The sequence below is a fragment of the Spermophilus citellus genome (assembly GCF_964194105.1).
Source record: "Spermophilus citellus genome assembly, chromosome: 5".
Taxonomy (NCBI): domain Eukaryota; kingdom Metazoa; phylum Chordata; class Mammalia; order Rodentia; family Sciuridae; genus Spermophilus; species Spermophilus citellus.
The window spans coordinates 105,138,773-105,161,292 of NC_138186.1; positions in this window are offsets into that span (position 1 = coordinate 105,138,773).

Below are 22,520 nucleotides of genomic sequence, written 5' to 3' on the forward strand. Positions count from 1 at the left end.
CAATTGTTTGGGATAATCCGTATCATCCAGCATTGTTATTATTGTTTATTGAAAAGTCTTTAAAATGCTATTGCCACATTATTGTGAAGTCAGGAAACCTCTTCAAAGAGAAAATATCAAAGTATTTATCTTCTAGAGATGTAGTCCTGGAAATACAGAGCACTGCAAGAACAGGAATGAATGCTACTATATTAACTTCTCCAGCTTAAGTATAGAAGAGTATGTGTCAGATGCCATAATCTTTCCTAAAAGTGAAAAGAGGAATTTCCATGGATGGGCTCTAGAGTCTTAAAAATGATAATTTCATACAGTTCCTTTCTGTTACTGATTCAAGATAACCTCTCCTGGGCCTCATGGCTATCAACACTCATCTTTAAGGAGGATGACTCCTGCTCCTACAAAGGATATTTTGGGAACATGCCAAAGCTGCGACTGCAGGGAAAACCATCCAGACACACTTCGGAAAGGCTTTGCTTCTACAGCCCCTCCGTAGGAAATCAGCACTCCCAGTACCAAATCCCTTGTTTGCCATTGTTTATTGCCAGTTTGTTTTATATCCTGTTCGTAATGGAAAATGCTAAAAATTCTTTTATAGATTTTAAGGAGGTTGGAAATAAAATGCCAAATTTAATTTTCAACCCAACTCTTTAGCTTTGACATTTAACAGCCAAAAGTGAGGCTTCCTATCCCTACACTTGCCACTATCCTATTATCTTCTACTCTCTATTGAGTTCTCTGGGAAAAACTTAGAAATTAGTAAAGTAGCTGGACCAGCTGTCCTTTGAGTCATTTAACATTGATTGTATTGTCACCCAAGGCAAAGAAAGTCCACGAATACCAAAGGTTGTTCCTTTTCAAGAAATAATGTCAATTTTTAAAATATTTATATATTTTTTTAGTTGTAGTTGGACACAATGCCTTTATTTCACTTACTTATCCATGTGGTGCTGAGGATCGAACCCAGGGTCTCCAACATGCAAGGCAAATGCTCTACCGCTGAGCCACAACCCCAGCCCCTCAATTTTTTGTTAATGATTGGAGCCCCATGAATCTCTCAAGCAAATCAAAGACTCTTCTAAAAAAGTATCAAAGCTGATGTGTTACAGCTAATATTTGATTCCAAATGCCCACACATACGTGTACATACACCAAATAATTTTCACTCCTTCCTCCTCTCAATTTGAATTTGATCCCTCTCTCTATAAAACCACAAGGCCCTAGAAGAAGGAGAAATCCACTGATATTCAGAATGGAATGCACTTGAATATCTAAACATTAGAAGGACCTGGAATTCCATCATGTCTGCAAAGAAACATAAATAAATTCTGGGAGAACTGAGGACAGAAGGAATGTGAAGAAAAGGACTAGGAAACACAAGACTGTGAATGAAGGAGGGGAGCAGTCCAGCAGCCCCTTTGGGGAGGCTGGTGTAGTAGATGCCCCTTGTGAAAGACCAGGTAGCAGACTGGCTATGGAAGCAGTCCAGGGCTAACATCCACCTACACACCTCACCCTCTCACCTATTTGGAACAGCCTGAGCACACTTCTGCTAGCAACATGTGGTCCTCAGTCCTGAATGTCAGTTTGAGGTGGTATCTGAGCATCATCCAAGCTTCAGCCTTCTTCACTGTGTACCTTCTGGCAGCAAGAGCATCTTCCTCAAGAATATAAACACTGAGAGCAGCAGCTGTTGTCAGCTTGGTTCGTCGATAGAAAGCAGGGCCTGGAATATACAGACACACTCCATAAATGCTGGTTAGGTATAGTTTGAATTAGTCTCCCCAGCAAGAGACTAGCCCCAGCAAGAGAATCACAACCTCTTAAATATGAGATTAGAAACTTGGCTTCTTACCATACAAGCCTACTGTGCTTTGTATCCAATATCAGGTAATTGGAGAAAAAAGAATTGGTTTGAAAAAAACTTCAGGGTTAGGAGTTTTATCTCATAATTTAGTAAAATATAAGTCCTTTTAAAATTCAAATGCCAGGGAAGGAAGAAATAACCTGGAAATACCAACAGGGATAAAAATGCTACTTTTGCTTTTAAAAATAAGAGATAAAATTATTTTATGTTTGATTTATACAAATCATAACTTAATTGCTCCAAACCCAGGCTAACTGTAAATAAAGCAAAATTTAGGGATCAAAGATTTGTGGTACTTAATCATTTGAACAATTATCTATGTTAAGCCAAATTTTTCTAAGACATATTCTTGAGCGTTAGAGATAGATACATAACATGATAGAAAGATAATATTTACATAATGTCTTATGAATAGATAATACTTTACTAGGTTAAAAAATCAAAGCAACATATTAAAAAAGTAAACTTCAAGAAATCTCAGTGCCACTCCATTCCTGTCCACCTTGACTCCACACCTATTATGTATAGCCATTTTTTTAATTAATTGATTTATTTTAATTAGGTATATGTGACAACAGAAAGCATTTTGATTCATTGTACACAACTGCAGCACAACTTTTCATTTCTCTGGTTGTACACGATGTAGCGTTGCAGCATATATGCAGTCAATCATGTACCTAGGCTAATGATGTTATGTATAGCCATTTTTATTAGTGTCTTGACTACTATTCCAAAATGTCTTCATAAAAATATAAATATAGATACAATTTCTTTTTTTTGTTAGATTAAGTGGCCTGGATACTTATATTATTGTTATTACATTCCTCATTCTCCTCCTCCTACTCTTTCTTCTTCTTCTTCTTCATCTCCATTATCATAGTGCTGCTCCTTGCTTTTCAAGTTAACACTAAAAAACCCGGGGAACTCACCTCAGCACATTGTGAATGTGCTTACTCTTTTCACAACTGCATGGTACTCCATTGTGTGGTGAACTAGGTCCCTTTTAGTGGGTGTTTGTAATGTTTCCAAATCTTCTGCTGTTGGAGATTATTCCATAATGAGTAAGTTTGTACATAGGCCATTCTGTGACTATGCAGGTATATCAACAGAATAGAACACCAGAAGTGAGATTTCTGTGGCAAGGAGTCAAAAGCAGCAATAATTTTGATAGTTAGTGCTGGATAGTCCTCCACAGGTGTTATATGCTACATTCGCCACCTACTGAAGTGCATAACTCACTGGCAGAGTATGTCATCCAATTTATAAATTTCTCTTAATCTAGCAGGAGAGAAATGGTATCTCTTTGAAATTTTCTTTACTATGAATGGAGCTGAGCATAAACTTATTGGCATCTGTTTCCTTATCTACTCCTGCTTTTTCCATAGAGTTGCTGAATCTTAGGAATTCTTTATACAGTATGGAAGTTACACATTTATTTGTGATATAAGTAGTTTTTTCCCCTGTCAATTGTCTTTTAGCTTTGTCAAATAGAGTTTCCTGTTTTTTCCCCATTCAGAAATTATGATCACATTGCCCTTCATAAGTTTTACTCAACCCTAGAAGTTAGCACTGTTATCTGCGATTTATAGAAGATACTGAGTTAGAGGAATACGCTGAATTATAGGGTTGTTAAGTTATTGTCCAAGAATATACAAATCTGACCAAAGAGCTATCTGACTTTGAAGATAACAGATATAATAATATATCTATTATGCCACACTGCTCTCTCACCACAAAAACAAGTAACAGTGACAATATCCAACTCTTTCCATTAGCTATATTTATATCCTCACAACAACTCTGTGAAGATATTACTTATTCATTTTCACTTATAGATGAGGATTTTAAACTTCTAAAGGTAAATAAAATTCCCCAGGAAACCTAAAGTGCTCTACTGAGGATTAAGTCCCAGAGCCTAATTCCAGCACGGGAGTGTTCCATCTCCAATTTGTACAACCCCTGGCCTCAAGGACTTGGAAGCCAGTATTAGAGAAAAGTTGCCAGCTCCAAACACAAAACAGAGCTGCAAAGGGGAGTAGCTTCTCTCACCCCCTGTTCTATCTCGTTAAGCCAAGTCAGGCCCACATTCAAGTGGCTGGGCAGTTTCACCAGAGATTGTCACTATACCCAGCAACAATGACAGTGCTGGCTCCTGACAAGATATTTAATGAAACGCAAATTGCACCGTCTAGCTACTCATCAAGGAATATTACTTCAAATTCACAATATTCGGAAACTGCTGAGAGGAGCACTCTTTGTGGAGGACTTTTTGAAGGGTCAGCACTCTCCCAATTCCTCTAATTATGCAGAGTAAAATCAATGCTCACAATCAACCAGACCAACAGTAACTGTCAATCAGCCAGAGCAAAGTAACTGTCCTGCTGTATGATTCTTCCTGGGCAACTCTTACTAAAATTTGATCTTAACTGATGTTCTCAACCTATAGAGAGAAGGCTTTTTTTAAAAAAAATAGTGCATGTTAATTATGCAGAATAAAGAGTTTATCATATGCACCTCCCCACACACCCTCCCTTATCATCCCCTTCCTTTTTTGGCGTGATCTCTTTCCTCTTTGGCATGATCCCCTTCCTCTCCTCTATCAGTCTCCCTGAGAAGGCTTTGGAAATGCTAGAAAATAATGTTTTCTGTGGAGGCAGAATCAAGGAATGAAATATCTAGCATTTTTTCTTTAGTAGAAAACAAATATCAATTTCTAGCATCTGTGCCATGAATAGTTATAAATTCCACTGAGACTGAAGTTTGCTTATCCTATGGACTCCGACACTCTTAGAACCAATTGTATTTTCCTCATGAATTTGCTATAAGGAAACAGGTTTGTGTCTGTAGCCCATCTGCAAGGGTGGCCTACTTCACTCTTAGCCATTACTATACTTCACCCTTCTTTCCCCTTTTATATTTTATCTTGATAAATTGTAAATATTTTATTTTGAAATAAATTAAAATAAGACAGAATATTAATACATAGTTAAACTAAGTATTTTATCCTCATTCTTATCCTTTTAAACATTGCAAAACTACTATTAGAACTCAGCTGAATTCAAATTATGATTCAAATTAAATGAATGAATAAAGTTTATTCCATCTGCATCAGAATTTCATTGAATTCTTCTCATTCTGCCCTGACCCATAAAACTGCACTAGAAATTTGATGATTTATGTCTGGTAAAAGAAGGGTCAGGGCGCAAAGAAGGGCATATCAGAATTCTTTTCAGCTTATGGCAATTGTCTGACATGCTAATTCTAACCTGGTTAAATCAAACTTAAGTTATTAAATATGAGGGCTATTCTTTTTCTAATAATGACTTTGAAGCTAACAGACATGGAACCTTTAATTTAAAGTACAAATTGATACTCAAAATGTAATCTTCCTAGAAATACTGGAGTCCCTCTATGCCACAATAAAATCACCCAGAAAGCAGTTTTAAATTACTGGGAACATTAATGTAAAATACTATTTGTTACAGAACAAACAGCATATGATTATATCATAGAAAACCAAATGTACTCTTGATCATTCACTTAGTATCCTGATTCCAGTCACCTTCAGTGATTTCCAAATACAGGACTCTTTAGTACAATCAAGAGAACCAATTTCTGTTCTCTCGCTTTTCTTTCTTTGACCAACCCATGGAAGGCTACCAGCATATTCTACCCAGGAAAAGATATATCATAAAAATGAAATCTTGGTTCATTGTGGAAAAAAAAAATAAAAACTAAGAAAACCCACATATGTTTGTATCTATCCTAAGAATAAAACAGTAAGTTTTCTTTCTCTTGTTTCATTTTCGTTTGCTCCTGATGTTGTTTTCAGTGATTCTGTGAGCAACTCAGTGTTTGCTCTCCCTGGATCACTTTATACTTAGAAAAGCTGAGTCTATCGACCTCAGGAAAAGTCAGGCTTTAGACTTTTGCAATATTTCTAACCTCAGGAAATTACCAGTGTTCCTGGAGTCTGAAATGACTATACCCAGAGGAGCTAATTTTCATCTGTGCTTTGAACTTACACAGAAACTACAGCCACCTTTATCTGTCTGGCTTATAGGTTAATGTACCACAGGGTGTTCCATATGGTTCTCTTTGTTGTTATTTAGCTGGTAAAAACTGCTTAGAAATACTGTGACTACCCACATCTTACCCTTATCATATTATTCAATTTGGTCTGAATCACATTCCCCCCCCCCCTCTCTCTCTCTCTCTCTCTTTCTCTCTCTCTCTCTCTCAAATTAGGTTTTACTATTGCCAAGAACAACTTGTTCCTTAGGGAAACCAGTAAAAACCTTGATGGTGTGTCACCTTCAGCATAACTGTGCCAAGTAATTTTAGTTCCTCTTCAGTTTTAAATCACCACTTTCTCTTCTTACATATCTTTGAAAGAACGCGGGGGAAAAAAATTCATCCTTATAGTCATTTCACATTTACCCTTCCAACTATAGCGTAGCCACTAAAAGGAATTGAGCTATCACCAAAGAGCAAGAATTAAAATTTAATAGAGCATAAAAATAAAATTATATCCCCCCTGATGATTAATAAACATTCCTAAGAATCAAATCTTCAATTTAAAGGAAAATCACTAGTCCTGATTTGCTGAGTTGGGGTTAAAATCTTATCTTTAGCTTTTGCCTAATTTCTAGATACCATGTAAACCCATCACTTTCTTACCTGCACTGAGAAGTCTCCCTAGGGCTGTTCTCTAGGTGTGGTTTCTTGGAAAGGGCACAAAGAAAAAATTTCCAGTTGTAATAAGCAGAGAAAAGAACAACCTTCTTTTAAAAACTTTTTTAAATTTCAAGATGGCAAAGCAGATTCCTTAACACTTGAAAAGCTTATATAGCTTTCACATTACCTAAGTCACACCATCAAACAATGTTTTCTTTTAATGCCAAATTTGCAGACAAAAAGTGGAACAGAGAGGAAACAATTAAAACTTCAATTTATAGTTAAAGAAAATAATTTGAATAAAATTCTGCAAGAAACATTTAATGAAGTATAAATACAAAGAAATTAGCCATGCTATGTAGTTATTAAAATGATTTGGTGGCAGGGGGGTACTGAGGATTGAATTCAGAGTGATTTATTTAAATTTATTTCTTTACAGACAGAGTTTCACTAAGTTGCTAAGGTTCTTACTAAATTGCTGAGGCTGACCTCAAACCTGCAGTCCTCCTGCCTCAGCCTCCCTTCCATGTTGCTAGAATTTTAGGTTTGAGCCACCACACCCAGCCTAGAATAAATTTAACCTACATAAACTACTCAATAAAATCAGTCATGATCTATTAACTTGAAAAAGCAAACACACAATAATACATAAAGTATTACCTCATTTTGTAAAATAAATAAACAGATTTTTAAAAAACTAAACAAAAGCATATGTTTCTATTATTATAGAGGAAAATATATAAGTACACACAATCAATAGTTAACATTAGTTATATGAAGAAGGTATAGTTTAAAAAAAGAGTAGAGATTAAAGCATTTTTTCATATTTCCATGTTTGTGTTGACTTTCAAAAGTGAATGCTTATTATCTCATAATTAAACAAAACAAAAAAATGTAAGGGAAAGAAGACAATATACAAAACATATGCATCATATATGAGGAATTTTCCATTTACAATACATATTTGTTGAGTGCTAAGGCACTGGGCATTTATCTTAGTTAGAATGGGCTTGGCTATAAGCAATAGTAAATCCAACTCAATCTGGAACAAATAAAGACATTTATTGACACACATAACCAGAAATCCAGCCACGATGTTGATTTCAGGAATGACATAAGCCATGAACTCCAGTTCCATTTTACTGAAATTCTCTAGATGATTCTAGGACTCATCCTCATGTATCATGTGTCCAGAAGATGAGAATTGGTTTTTAGAAGCTTCCCAAGAAACAAAACAGCTGCCCCCAGCAAGTCTTCCCTTGCACCCCATTAACCCAAGTTCTTTCACACCCCCAATCTTGATAAGCTCACCCAAAAAGGATACAGATAATTAGATAATCAGGCTTTCCTTACAGTCAGGACTGATGACAATCTCCTCTGAAAATAATGGGCTGAGTTGGGGAGGAGACAAGGGTGAATATCTGAACAAGGTTCTGTTAGCAAAAAAGGAACAATGGCAACTGTGGTCAGACCACAGCTGTCCAGAGCAAGTCTCATGGAGTTCATGCTGTTGTAGAACACAGCAATAAATAGGGAATTCTTACTGCAAAGAATGTATGAGAAAGAAGTTAATGGTGCTTTCTTAGGGAACACATCACAACGTGGCAAGTAAAGGGGGTAACTTTACAGAAGACCACCCTATGGAATGCTAAAGACCTGAAAAAGAGGAGGAGGAAAACAGCATACAACGACAAGAAGTAAACAAGTGCGATGGTTTTAAAGGACCGAAAGCAGTACCAATGGCCAGAGCCCACAGATGTAAAGTCACAGTCACTGTATGTGGGAAAAACTCCACAAACTGCCACGAAAGAGACAAATTTCCCAAGAGAAAAATGAGACAAGTAGTTTACAAGAAATAGAAAAGGCCAAGGAACATATGAAACACAAAAAAAGTGCACTTTTAAATTCATTTCACTTTTTTATTTGCCAAAATAACAATTAAATCTAAGTCCAATTTTAAAATAGGATATAGTTAAAGTGAAAATAAACTCATACTCTTCAAAAGGGCAACTTGGCAATAAGTCCTCCAACATTTTAAAATGACTACCACTGAGTCTCAAAATTTCATCCTTTGTAATTTATCTCAAAACAAATAAAAACCACAAATTTGGGTTAATATGCTCAGGTATTTTCACTCTAGTATTACATGTAATATAATGTATGTAATTATATGTAATATAATGTAATTTAATTTTTTGCAAAAAATTAAAAATATCTTAAATGTCAATAAATAAGGTAGATTAAATAAACTATGACACATCACATTGATAAAGTATTATGAAGTAATTTTAAAGCATATTTTGATGCTAAATGAAATTATTAAGTGGAAAAACAAATCAAAACAGCACAGCGTTATTATCTGATTTATGTTTTATAGAGCAAAAATATGCATGCAAGAAAAAAGACTAGGGAGATTTTTAGGTTAGTTGTCAGTGAATATTTCTGAATATTTCTTAATTTGTGTGTGTGTGTGTGTGTGTGTGTGCGCGCGCGTGCTCGGTGTGCACGCTTTCCAATGTTTTTCATGTTTTCTGTAATAAACGCATTTTTATTTGTTTAATTCTTTTTGTTTTGTTTTTGGTACCAGGGATTGAACCCAGGGGCACTTTTTGTTTTTTATACCAGGGATTGAGTCCAGGGGCATTTTTTTCTGAGCCACTGCCCCAGCCCTTTTTAGATTTTACTTAGAGACAGAATCTCTCTGAGTTGTTTAGGGTCTCACTAAGTTGCTGAGGGTAGCTTTGAACTCTCAATCCTCCTACCTGAGTCTCTAGTGTCACTGAGATTACAGATATGTTCCATCACACCCAGCTCACATTTTATTTATAATAAAAAGAAAGAGACTCTTTTTGAAGGTACTTATCTCAGTAATCAAAACAAAATCACAATGGTTCTTTATTTTCTATATAACTATATCAATTCCCAGCTTCTTATTAATACAGAGAGGCTCAGAGATGATGAATTAAAATTATCATGGTGAAGAAAGTAACTAATATCTGTCATATGATGAAGGAGTGATATATCTGTATCCTGTAATTTTTTTCTTTAAAGAAAATATTTATTTTATGATTAAACTGGTAGGAAGTGAGAAAGAATTGGGGTAAATGTTATTGGTTCTATCTCAGCAACTATTGATACTGTAGACAAATAAGGCCTAATGTGAGACATAAAAGTTCATCCTCATTATAAATAATTCTAACTACCAATAACAGAATTAGCTCTGTGTACCAAATGCCTTACAAACCTTATTTTATTTCTAAATCTCTCAAGAAAAATGAAAGATAGTTCTCAGAGATTAACAATTAGCCAAGTCAAGACATAAACCCAGATCTGTTGCAATTCAAGGCCCAGGTTCCCTACTCCATACAAATCTGCTTCCATATAGCATGTTATTTATACTAATAGCACACATTATTAACATTCACCAATAGCTGTGTTTTCATATTGCAGTAATTAATTCAGTATTAATGAATAGACTTCATAGCATAGTGACTATATAAGGGGTTAGGTAGCAAACAGTGTTGTTTGCCCTCAATGTGCCGTCAGTTCAAAATGAGGACTATAGGGAAAAATAAACAGGTGATTGCAACAAAAATAAGTAATTATTATGACAGAGAAAACAGGATACTATGGAACCTTAATGAGGGGCATCTAACTCCGAATGGCATTGGTGAAGAAAGGAAAGTTCTGGGAGGCATATCTCCTTGCAAATGGATGAATCAGAATTTATGTCAGTGCATTTAGGTTGCTGTAACAAAAATACCATGAACTGGAGAGCTTATAAACAACAGAAATTTCTTTTGTGTAGTTTTGGAGACTGAAAAATCCAAGACCAAGGACATCTGCATCTTCATATTGTATGTCTGGGGAGCACCCACTCCTTGCCTCATAGGTGGCTATATTTTTGTTAAAGCCTCACATGGTGGAAAGGACAAAGGGAGCTCTCTCTGGCCTCTTTTGTAACAGTGCTAATTCTATTAATAAGAAGTGGGCTTTTCTGACCTAATCACCTCCCTAAGGCCCATATAAAGTTATCATCATGTGATATATATATATATATATATATATATATATATATATATATATATATATATATACCACAAGAACAAGCTTGAGGCAAGGATGTGTTCATGCAACAGCATGGTGGAATTACAGTATGAAATATAAGGTAGGAGGTAGAGGGAAGTGGGTTCAGAGGGACAGATAGGAGCCAGACCAAGTGCTGTGCTTAGGAATTTAATCTTCAAAAATTCAAAGGGATCCAGATACTTTATATCACATACTCTTCCAAGTAAAAATAAAAGAAAAAGGAAGGAAGGAAGGAAGAGAGAAAGGAAGGAAGGGAGGAGGGAAGAAAAAGGGAAATAAGGATGGAAGGAAAAGAAAAATAGATTTTTTCATACTATATAGATTAGCTTTTTGATACTATAACAAAATACCTTAGATAATTTTGGCTCATAGTTTTTGGAGTCTGCAGTTGTTTTCCCTTTTGAGCCTATTGTATAATAGTATATCATGGGAACATATGGTGGAGCAAAGTCATTCTTCTCATGGCCAAGAACAAAAAAAAAAGAAAGAAAGAAAGAAAGAAAGAAAGAAAGAAAGAAAGAAAGAAAGAAAGAAAGAAAGAAAGAAAGAAAAGAGAAGAGAAGAGACAAGGGGCCCACAATTCCTTTCAGAGCACACTCCCAATAACCTAAAACTTCCCATGAGGCCCCACATTCCACTACCTCCCAACAAGGCCAAGGGCTGAAGACCAAGCCTTTAACACATAGACCTTTCTGGGACACTCATCCCAACAATAGCATGTATTCTACCAACACATACAAATCATATTTTTATATTGCATACCTATACTACTATTTAATATACTTATTAAACTCCCTTCTAAGGTGGAACACTTAGACAACAGTGTGGAGGATGGATTTATAGGTACAAAGACTGAAGTCTATTACAAAAATTAAATTGAGAAGAGAAGACTGAGGGAACTGGTCTATGCTGGATGGTAATGGAAAGAAAAGAATGGGCTCATGGAATTAAAACAAGTAGAATTGATGAAACTTAGAACCAACTAGATAATGGGTAGACTACAATAACAAAATGTCAAGAATGAAATACAGGTTATATTTTCCATAAAAAAAGAAGTACGTACTGAGTGGATAGGTGGTTGTACCAGATAAGGATGAATTTTTTAAAATATAGACTTTAAAGTATTTGGGGAACATCCAAATGAAGATACAGTAAGCCATTCTCTTCTAGTGCTCTTGGATCTAGAGATCCATGCTGGAAACACTTACCTATGTGTATGTCTATTCATAGCATCATCAGAGTATTCCTGAAGTTGGAACTAAACACCTAGATGAGATGATACAATAATGGAAAACACATTAAGAAAACCAAGGGAGTAACATGGGGCATGATAGGGAGAATAACAACCCCCCTTAAATGTATCCCTGGCCTAATTTCCAGGACCTGTGAATAAGTTACTGTATTTATAAAAGGAACTTCATAGATGTGATTAACTGAGAGTTCTTGAGTTAGGAATCTTATCCTGAATTATCCACACGGGCTCAGTGTACTCACAGGATCTTTACAAGTGAAAAAGTAGGGCCCAAGGATCAGATCAGGGTGATCTGAAGATACTATACTGCTAACTTCAAAGATGGAAGGAGGAGCTACAAGTCAAAGAGGCCTGTAAATGCTGTAAAAATCAAGGAAATGGATTTCTCTTAAGCTCCAGAATGAATACAACCTGACAGACACCTTGATTTCAGCCCAGGACCCATTTTGGACTTTTAACATTCAGAATTGTAGGAACATAATTTTTTTATTGTTTTAAACCACTAAGTTAGTGGTAATTTACTATAGCAGTAATAGGAAAAAAAATTACCAAGGTAATCACAATTTAAGATCTATACCAAAAATAAGATATCCAGGAACAAAATTAAAAATGAGCCAAGGGGGCTGATATAAATTGAGGAGATGATAAGGCAGGATAGAAACCTCAGGGGAAAGCTGAGAATAATCTCAAATGCTGAAGATGAGTCTCGTGGTAACAAACAAACAACAACAAAAACTTGAAAGTGTCCACTGAATTCAGCATCTAAGGAAATAACTGATAATTGTTTGTCAGACAGTTCAATGGGGTGACTACAGTGGAAGTCAAATAAAGCCAAGTAAGTTGAGAAATGAGTGGAAAATGTACACAGAAAGCTTGAACTAGTCTTTCCAGAAATTTGGCTCTGATTGGTAGAAGAAATGGCTAGTAATTAGATAATAAACATTCAAACACACACACACACACACACACACACACACACACACATACATTAAGGACAGCCAAGAATCCAGGTTTTGTGAGAATATATAGCTCATATGATTGCAAAAGAGAGGGAATCTTTAATAAAAATAATATAATATTAAGAATTCAGAATATATACTAAATGAATATTTTTAAATTTGTTTTAGTTAGTTACACATGACAGTACAATGACTTTGATATATCATACATTTGAATCAGATGGGATATAATTTCTCACTTTTCTGAGTATACAGGTTGCAGAATCACATTGGTCATGCATTCACATATATACACACAGTAATACTAAATGAATATTGATCATGAAAAGAGATAACATAGCAAAACCCTTCATTTTTAAAATCTGACAAACACTATCACAAAAATCCAGAAGCTAAAACTTTTATTAATTAAATATCTAATGCATCCTCTCAATATGTTTTCCCCTATGTGTTTGGATGTATATTCTATTTATCCCTTCTTATGACAAAAATCTTTTAAATAATTTCTTTTTTTTTTAAAGATAGATAGATAGAGAGAGAGAGAGAGAGAGAGAGAGAGAGAGAGAGAGAAGAGAATTTTATTTTTAATATTTGTTTTTTTTAGTTCTCGGCGGACACAACATCTTTGTTGGTATGTGGTGCTGAGGATCGAACCCGGGCCGCACGCACTCCAGGCGAGCGCGCTACCAGTTGAGCCACATCCCCAGCCCAAATAATTTTCTATCAGACAAAAAGAAGACAATTTAGCCATTCCTCTATTGTGGTTGATCAACATCTATTTATTAATATTAATGGTCAGAATGTGTAAAACATTAGATTTCACCCAGAGACATACTTATCATATATAATACTGCTAAAGGTTTTTGCCTTACAGAAGAATTCATATAAATTCTACTTCTCATTATTCTTATTACAAAAGAAGCATACATGTAAGCTGAATTTGTTATTGAAGTTACTAAATATTTCCTTATTTAATTTTGTGTGTGTGTGTGTGTGTGTGTGTGTGTGTGTGTGTGTGCTGGGGATTGGACCCAGGGCCTTGTGCATACGAGGCAAGCACTCCAGCAACTGAGCTATATCCCCAGCCCCTAAATATGTTCCTAACAGGAAAAGAAAGTTTGTTTTTCCTATGCTTCAATGAGAACTGATTTCTTCACTTATGATTTTACATACATGAACTCAGGAGGATTTTCCATATTAATTTCTGGCTCAACTTTTCAAACATTATTTTCTCCACTGCTACCTTCATACTTCAGGTTGCAGGCACCAAAAGGTACATTCACAAAACCTCCATGTTGCAATGCAGGATGAGACAGCCTGGTAGGTAGTGGGGGTATTCCCAGAAGCCATTCTAAGCTAGTAATAATTTAACTGAATATGCAATCTCACTAAACTAAATTAAATATGTCTCCAATTCAATTAGGATTCTCAAACTCCTACAAACTCTCCAACACCATGGAAATAGGACAGAAGGCAAGTCAAAGTAAAAAGATGTAGTCATCCTAGAGTAATTATACAGAAATATTAGATTCTAATATGTTACTTCTGTATACTGTACAGATACATATGATCATGTGAACACACTGTTAGGCTCCACCTTAACAGAACCTTGAAAGGGGCTCAGGAAAGTAAGACACCATGAAACTTAACATAATTAGTTTTAAGGTACATCCAGCTGTGGCTATGAGGAAATGTTGGAAGAGAGAAAGGCTTGGCAAATCCAGAAAAGAAGGGGCACAGTGATAACTGAGAGCTTCCTGTAGAGAGGAGGCTGGAGTCCAGGACACAGGAGGACACAGGAGCAGGAAAGAGCACACAGCAGTTTCCATACAGACAGGTGTGCACATGTGGGAGCAGGAAGTTGAGGGAAGTCCGGCTTCCTGTCCACAGCCTACTGTGGGAGGTGAAAGGTGAGGCTGTCTGCTGGAGGTGAAGGGAGCACTGGGTCTAAGGAAGGGCTAACCATTTTTAGAACCTGTGGAAGACATGACCAGGGCAATGTGAAATTCGGTGAATAGGGATGAGTTTCAAATAAAGATGAAGAACCTGAACTTGAAGTGGCACCAGTGTGACAGTGGCTATGGGGCAGTCCACAGCAACATTAGTAGGTCAGATGAGAAACCACGTGAAATGGAAGTCTGTTGTTTTTCATCATTTCAGTCATTGAACCCCAACTTCTCTCTAGGAAACACTCTTTCCCATGCTTTTAGCACACATGCTGTCTAGCTCCACGGTGGAGCATGCTCCTTAGGCCCAAACAGATCGGTTTGTTTTTCTGACACTGATGATGAAAAGAATCTTGCCAGAAATTTTTTTAAAAGAAGTATCAGAATCGGGATAGTATAAGTTGACAGATAAAAAAGATGGAATATACAAATGTTATGGCCTTTTCGTTTTGGACAGGACAGAAGTTGGCAGTCCTTGCTAAAGGTAAATTCTCACTTTCATCTTGCAACCAAACCATGTGTCTCCTAAAGCTTCCCCAATACAAAGTGGACAGGAACAGAGTCAGGAATTCAGAGAGTATATTTACTATGATCTTGAGTAAGATGCTACAATGAAAGGATTAACTGAGGCTGCAATTGGCTCATCTGAAATGAGAAAGGAATGAAAATTATACACATGTTAATGGAGAGCATTTCTGCCTGTGGCCTTCAATCTGAAATGGCTAGAAATGCAATGAAGTAAAACCTGGGTGGTGAGCAGAGGATGGAATCTTTTGCTGTCAGTTAAGTTTCTTGCTTAAGAAAGGAAGGAGTCTTAGTGAAGTGGCATCCCCTTTCTCCACAGAAAAGCCCTCTTAACCATGGCTGATTTTAGGACTGTCAGCAAAAGAGTCTCTGCAAAAGAGTCCAATGTAGATAAACTTCCTATTTTCATGTCACCCTGTTTACTTGGCCACTGGCTGAGAAGATACCAGCACTCCAGGTGCTGGACACCTCCTTACTAGTTTTTCACAAATGTGTCCAGTATAGTACTTTGAAGAAATGTGCAAACAAGGCCTCTGGCCTTGAGCTGGGCTTCACAGAGATGTCTACACTTTTAAGATAAGTTACAAATGGGCTCCATGGTAATAGCTGGCAGGGGAAGGAAAGAAAGGGGAGAATAAGCTCTCCCCTTCTCAGGTGTTGTCCTTGAAGAGTTAACTTGCCCAGAACAGTGAAAGAAAAAGCTGCTTTTATGTGAACTTCTGCAGACTGTGAACTTCTGAGCCCCTCCCCTCACATGCTGGGTATAAAACTCTGAAACTCCCTAAACTTGGGGTTCAGAGGATTGATTGATTACAGCAAAAGCTGTGCCCTCTGGACCTGGCTGCAGTCAAATAAAATTGTTTCCTGCTGTCTTCAGTGCCTTGCCTTGTTTGTCCCTACAACATTGAAAGTGCTATGTGGGCTATTATGCACTCCAGGACTGACAAAGACAATAACTAAACTGGATTAAGCCTGGGGCAAGGGGAAAATTACTGGCTACTGCCATAGTATGGTTTGCTTTTATCCCTAGACAGAAGTCATTTAGTTGAAAGTCAAGTACGTGAGCCAATGTCTAACACAGAGGGAGGGCCAACTACCAAGAGATTGAAATTCCCAGACTCAGTTCCACAATTCAGAAACTGTTTTAACATGAAGCTGCCTTTTTGTTACTAGCCACTGGGACTCAGGTAATAAAGGAGTTGTGGGTGGAAACCTTCATAAATTGTTAAGAAAGTTGCTTTGTTTGTATTCCAAACCAACTCCTGGGACCACCAACCAACTCTAGTTACTTTGTTACCTTTGAGTAAGACTGCTAAGAGATAAAATCAGGCAAGGATCCTTCTTCCTACTACCCATCTGAGATGTAGACATGGAAGGCAATAGACAAGGGTGTACTCCCAAAGCACAGAATAGGGATTGAACAAAATATTTATTAACACTGGTTCCATAAATCTTGGTTGGACACTCTACTTTTATAAGTTAAATGGCCTTATTACACACACACACACACACACACACACACACACACACACACCATACACACACACACAAACACACACACACTGGAATATAGTATTTTAGGTTAAAAGAAACTGAGATGATTTACAACTTAGGAAATCTTCTCTGAGTTCCATGTGATCAAATGGGTTTTTCTGACTAACCCCAGTTCCAGATGAACCAGAAGCCTTTGTAGAGAGCTGTAAATTAACTCATGGATGATTTATAGGAATCTTGTGCCCACTGAAACATTTTCATCGGAATCTTATAGTCACCATATTAGGAACATAATTTGAATCATAATCAAGGCAATGTAATAGGAATTTAGAGCTAAGCATCAGATCCTGGGAGCAAAGTGAAAAAATAAATGGAAAAATAAAGAAATAAGGTCAGAAGGTAGAAGAATCTCATCCATGAGTAATGTCAAATGCATGGAAACTTGACATTTTTTTAAATAATTGTTGATCATAGATGATCTCTAGTACTAACTCCATGTGATCCTCCACCCAGACATTCTTGAATCATAGCTCTATTCCAGTGTCCATCCATTAGTGATCATCAGTGTGATATTTACTCATATTTGAAAAAAGTTGGGGCAGGTCAGTAGCTGGGCATACACACCAGGATAGATGTTCTATAATTACCATCATATGGGAAGTGCCCAGCCCATCTGAGTCCCATGAGCACCCACAGTCTACTGCCTTATTGGAATAGATAGAAGAAAGATATAAGAATGAGCTGGAGGAAGAAGAGAAAAACTAGCAGTTGTACTTAAGTAGAGCCAGCTACAACACATATGAATCACTGAGTGAAGAGGACCTGGAACGGGGGAATGTTTCCAGAAGTAGCTGGTTTCCTGGGATGTAACTGTAATGCACCTACTGATTGCACTTTCACATAGTGGCAGTTTTCTCATAGCTTATCCCCAGTCTTCAGCCAGTAAAAATTTATGGCTGCTAGCTGGTCAGTGGAAATTTTATGCACAATTGACTTTGAGGCGGAGAGTAATAAATCATAAGTGCCCAGAAAAAAACTTCTTAGTGTCATACAATCTGATTCTCACTGCCGCTGAATAAAACCTGTGCCAGGAACCAAAACTTCAAGACACAAAAACACATTGACAAATGCCCCAGCAGAGGTGGCAGATGATAGTAGAAGGACTTGCTGCCAGACCAGAATGGTCTGACATGGCCTGAAGTACTTCCAGAAATCCTGCATGGGGCTCCAGGAGGAGTGTGGCTGGTAATGAGTGTAGAATTGTTTATTGATTTGTCTTTCTTCTCACCTAAGATATTAAGATTGTCACTAATTCTGCCTCATCCACAAATGTCATTCTGGTAGCTGAGCATGAAGGCACATGCTTATAATCCCATCAACCTCAAAGGGTGAGGCAGGAAGATCACAAACTTGAGGCCAGCTTCAATGGTTTAGTGAGATCCTGTCTCAAAATTTAAAAACTAAAAAAATTAAAATAATAAAAGTTAAAAAATAATAAAAGTGCTGGGGATGTTGCTCAGTGGTAAAGTGCCCACAAGTTAAATCCCCCAAAACACCCCACCACACACACAGATCTTGGATAGTCAGCTCCCCACCCTATTAACTTGCTGGAACCTCTAGCACTAGCCTCATTCTTACAAACTGCATTCCTTAGGGTTGAGTCATTTCCCAGTTTTTTTAATCTATCCTTGGCCTGCAAGTGTGTTTCCTTAGATGTTATTATTATGTAATGTGATAAGGCCAACAGATGAGAAGGTGACTGCCCTTGAAGACAGTCCATTGTACTATAGTTCCCATGGGAGAGTATGTGTCACACCACAGAGAACCACATGAGGAATAACCAGGGTCTATAACAAGGTAGAAGGAGAGAAGGTCATTGTGGGCCTTATTGTGGTTTCCTCCAGAATGAATTGCCTGAAGTAGGGAAAAGAGACCCTATATTGGTGAGTTTGAATAAGGTCATCAGGCTCTTGGGATATAGGTGCTCTCCCTGCTTGTCTGGTGTCTGGCCCTAAAACGATTAAGGTAGGTGGGATATATGGTGATCTAGGAAATAACAAAGAGTGTCAGGAGCTGTCTGTGGCTGTGCGTGGATTGTGTTGCGCATAGTAGCCTCTTGAGGGGACAGGCCTGGCACTGCGAACTCCCTGTCAGCGACTGATCACATGATGCAGGTATTCGCCTCCCCCTGTAGCTCTGCCTAAGATCCCACACCGCACCTGAGATGGGTGTGACTCACCAAGATGTTAATCAATCTGCTGACCACAAGACATCAGGAAGCAAGACTCCACCCTTGAAACCTTACATACATACATGTATGGATGGATAATAATGATCATCTTAAAGCAGTTTGCTATGACCAATGGTTACCTGAAGAGGAAGGAGCTACAGTTTTCACTATACTGGTATTCCTAGTTCCCATAAGACCACTGTTGGTCAGTCACTCGGGGGATTTTACTGAAACCACTCAGATAAACACCCAGACTGTACATGGGGACAAATTTCCCTGAGGTCTTGCTTCTAAGAATCAGGACTTAAGGACCAGTGGCACAAGTCTGCAGGTCCTCCACAGTCCCTTGGCCAAACAGCATTCCTGAGGAAAGAGGTATCTTTTCTGCAGAGGAATTTTATCAGTCTGAGCTCCTCCTCACTACCAAGGTCTTTTCTGTCTTTCTACTAGTGCTATGTCCAAACATCTTTCCAGGAAGAAACATAGCACAAAGAAACTAGTGTCATTTGGATTATTTTCATCCCCAAAGTTCTGTTGCCCTGGCCTCCAGGACTTTGTGTCTACTAGCCTGCTGAGATTTCTGCCCTGTATTCAGATATTCTCTGAGGATGCAACTGCTAATAATGTTTAACATAAAGACCTTAAGCTTCCTCTTGTTTGCAAATGAAAAACACATGACTTTAGGTCATAATGCTATATTATGTCAGATCTTGTGGGTGGAACCTGTGCACCTTACCAGTGCTGAGTAGTGCTTAGCCATGCGAACCTAGCGTATGCCAAGATAAAGAGGTGAGCAATAATTCAAACAGATCACCAAAGCTTACAACCAAGAGACCACAGAAGTCAACATGGGCAGCAAGATGAGGTTCAAGTTAGACTGAGTGGAATAGTCAGATTCTATTAAAAAAAATCCTTCATGAATAAGGGAAAACTAAGGTGAAGAAAACAAAAAACATAGGTAAGAGGTTAGATATTCAATTCTACAATGTTAAAAAAAAAAACCATTGAGTTATTTTGGTTTCCATGAAGAATATAGGTTTGAAATCTTATATTTCTATCTTGAGTCCTATGGCCTCTTAAAATCAATCAACCAGCTGGAATTTCAAAGATTTATAAAATAGAATGATAATATCTATCTCCCTTAGTTACTGTAAGAATTGGAGATTATAAATTTATGCAGAGACACTATTTGTTCCATTATAGGCATCAAATAAATGATGGCTGCCATTAAAATGATTATTTGGCTGTGGACTTTCTATGGACTTTAAATAGCAATAACAGTCTTAGCCAGGAGTTGACACCTGAAATCATTTTTTATAGCACTTACCTTGCTTCAGCCAACACTGAATCTTTATTTAGTAGTTAAATCTTTTGGTACTTATTTATTCATTGAGCAGAGTAAGGAGATAACTTTTATATGTAAAAGTCTGAGCTTTTTTACCAAAAAACACAGTACTGCCCACCCCAGGCACATATCGTATGTTTCCTATTTTATGTGACTACCCATCTTTGTTTTAAACTGCCAGTGTTTTAAAGATTTGTTACTAAATATAAGTTCTCATAACCCATACAATATTGGGCTAATTTGGCTGGGTTTTTTTATTAATATTATTCTAAATTTTCTTCTTTTTTAAAAAATTTATTAAGCCAAACTTTTGTTCTGGCACCATGTTAATGTACCTTTTTGTCTATTTATACATGTCACATCTTGGATTGACTTCTTATCCCCAGTTTCTTCCAGGCAAAGACAATGAGCACAGTGAGCATAGTTAATAAATGTTACATAATAATAACTATTAAATGTTCTTTAAAAATCACAAGCAGCTTTTTATCTTTAGCTTCTACTTTGAGATAATTACATACTTCCTCAAAACTATTTATAGCTCCCATCAGGAAGAATGGATAAAAAAAAAATGTGCTCACAGTCCTGCCAAATCTATGGTGAAAGTGATTTAAACTCTGAAGATCTGTTGCAAGTGTTCAAAATGCCACTTGACATATGGATGTCAAACTACATCAATAGAAAACTTTTCCCAACCAAAATTTCCATGATGGAGGAAGTTATAGCTTACATCCTGTCCACATCTCCATCATCATTCATTTACCAACAAACTGTGATGGAACAAAACAGTGGCAGAAACTCACCTTTACCTATTAGCGTTCAGTCCCTTGGCTTCTGCATCCTCGGCTGCATCAGGAGTCCTGGCTTCCTCCTACCCTTTGAAGGGCTGAACTCTGGCAAGTTCATCTTTAAATCAAGACCAGATAACAGATCAGCCTTACAAATGAGTGGCACTGAGGACCTCCTCCAGGATGTGGAAATCACAGGGTCAAATATATATTTGCACATTCTTGAGTTTCCAGATTTAGCATATACAAATTTAGTGACCCTACCCACTTTATATACTCATCCTCAAACTTGCTTAAAAATGACATCAGAAAAACTCCAAATTACCTTCCTCCTTAAGTCAAAGAAGTAGGTTAGCACAATGCATAAATCACAGACTTAGAGTCTCACTGGGTGCTGGTCTGAGCTCTTCACACTCAACCTATTTGATTTGGATAAATCCATTATGATTTTTGTCACCAAGATTCTGTTATCAAAAGGCCCATTTCCAAGCTTTGAGGGAAACTACTGAGATGGGGAAAACAATGAATAAGCACAATGCCCTGGCCTCAAGGAGCTTTAGTATGGGAGAGAAAACTCGTGATCTTAAGGGGAAGGATGAACTGAGGAAGAATAAAGAACTGTCTGCTGAGAAATCTTTTTCTTTCCCTTCCTTTTTTACGGGGGAGGGATGTTGTATTGTTCTATCAGATTACATTTTTATATTTCCCCTCAGTGTGAATCTTGTTTCACTACACACTTGTTTTCATGAAAAATCTTTTGCCTCAAGAAAGATCAATAGAGGGGGATCCAACATGGCCGCTGGCGAGGAAGCAGCGATTCCAATGTCTCCACATTAACGGGATCAGAAAGACCCATTGGAACAGCGGCAGTCTACCTACTGAGGAACTTCTAGCAAAATTCCGTTAAGAGGGGACCTGCCAGGAATTGGTAGGTTTATTAGAAGTGTCAGTTTGTCCCAGACAAGTGGATCTTGGTCGGCCACGCGGGTGCGGAGGTCCAGTCCCTCAACCACCAGCCGCTTCTGCAAGCGGCCGGAGGCCCAGAGCGGCGCGGCCCGCCCGAAGCCGCAGACGGCACCCGCCATCCCGCCGTCCCGGGGAGGCCCTGCTCTCGCTCTGCGAACGGCCACCACACCTGCCAGGCTCGTAGCCACGCGGCCGCAGCTGCCCGGCTCTACAGGCGGCCCCCCGGCGGGTGCAGAGGTACAATCCCGCGGCCACCAGCCGCTTCAGAAAGCGGCCGGCAGCCCCGAGCGGCGCGGCCTGCCCGAACCCGCAGAAGGCACCCGCCATCCCGCAGTCCCGGGAGGCCCCGCTCTCGCTCAGCGAACGGCCACCCCGCCCGCCCGGATCT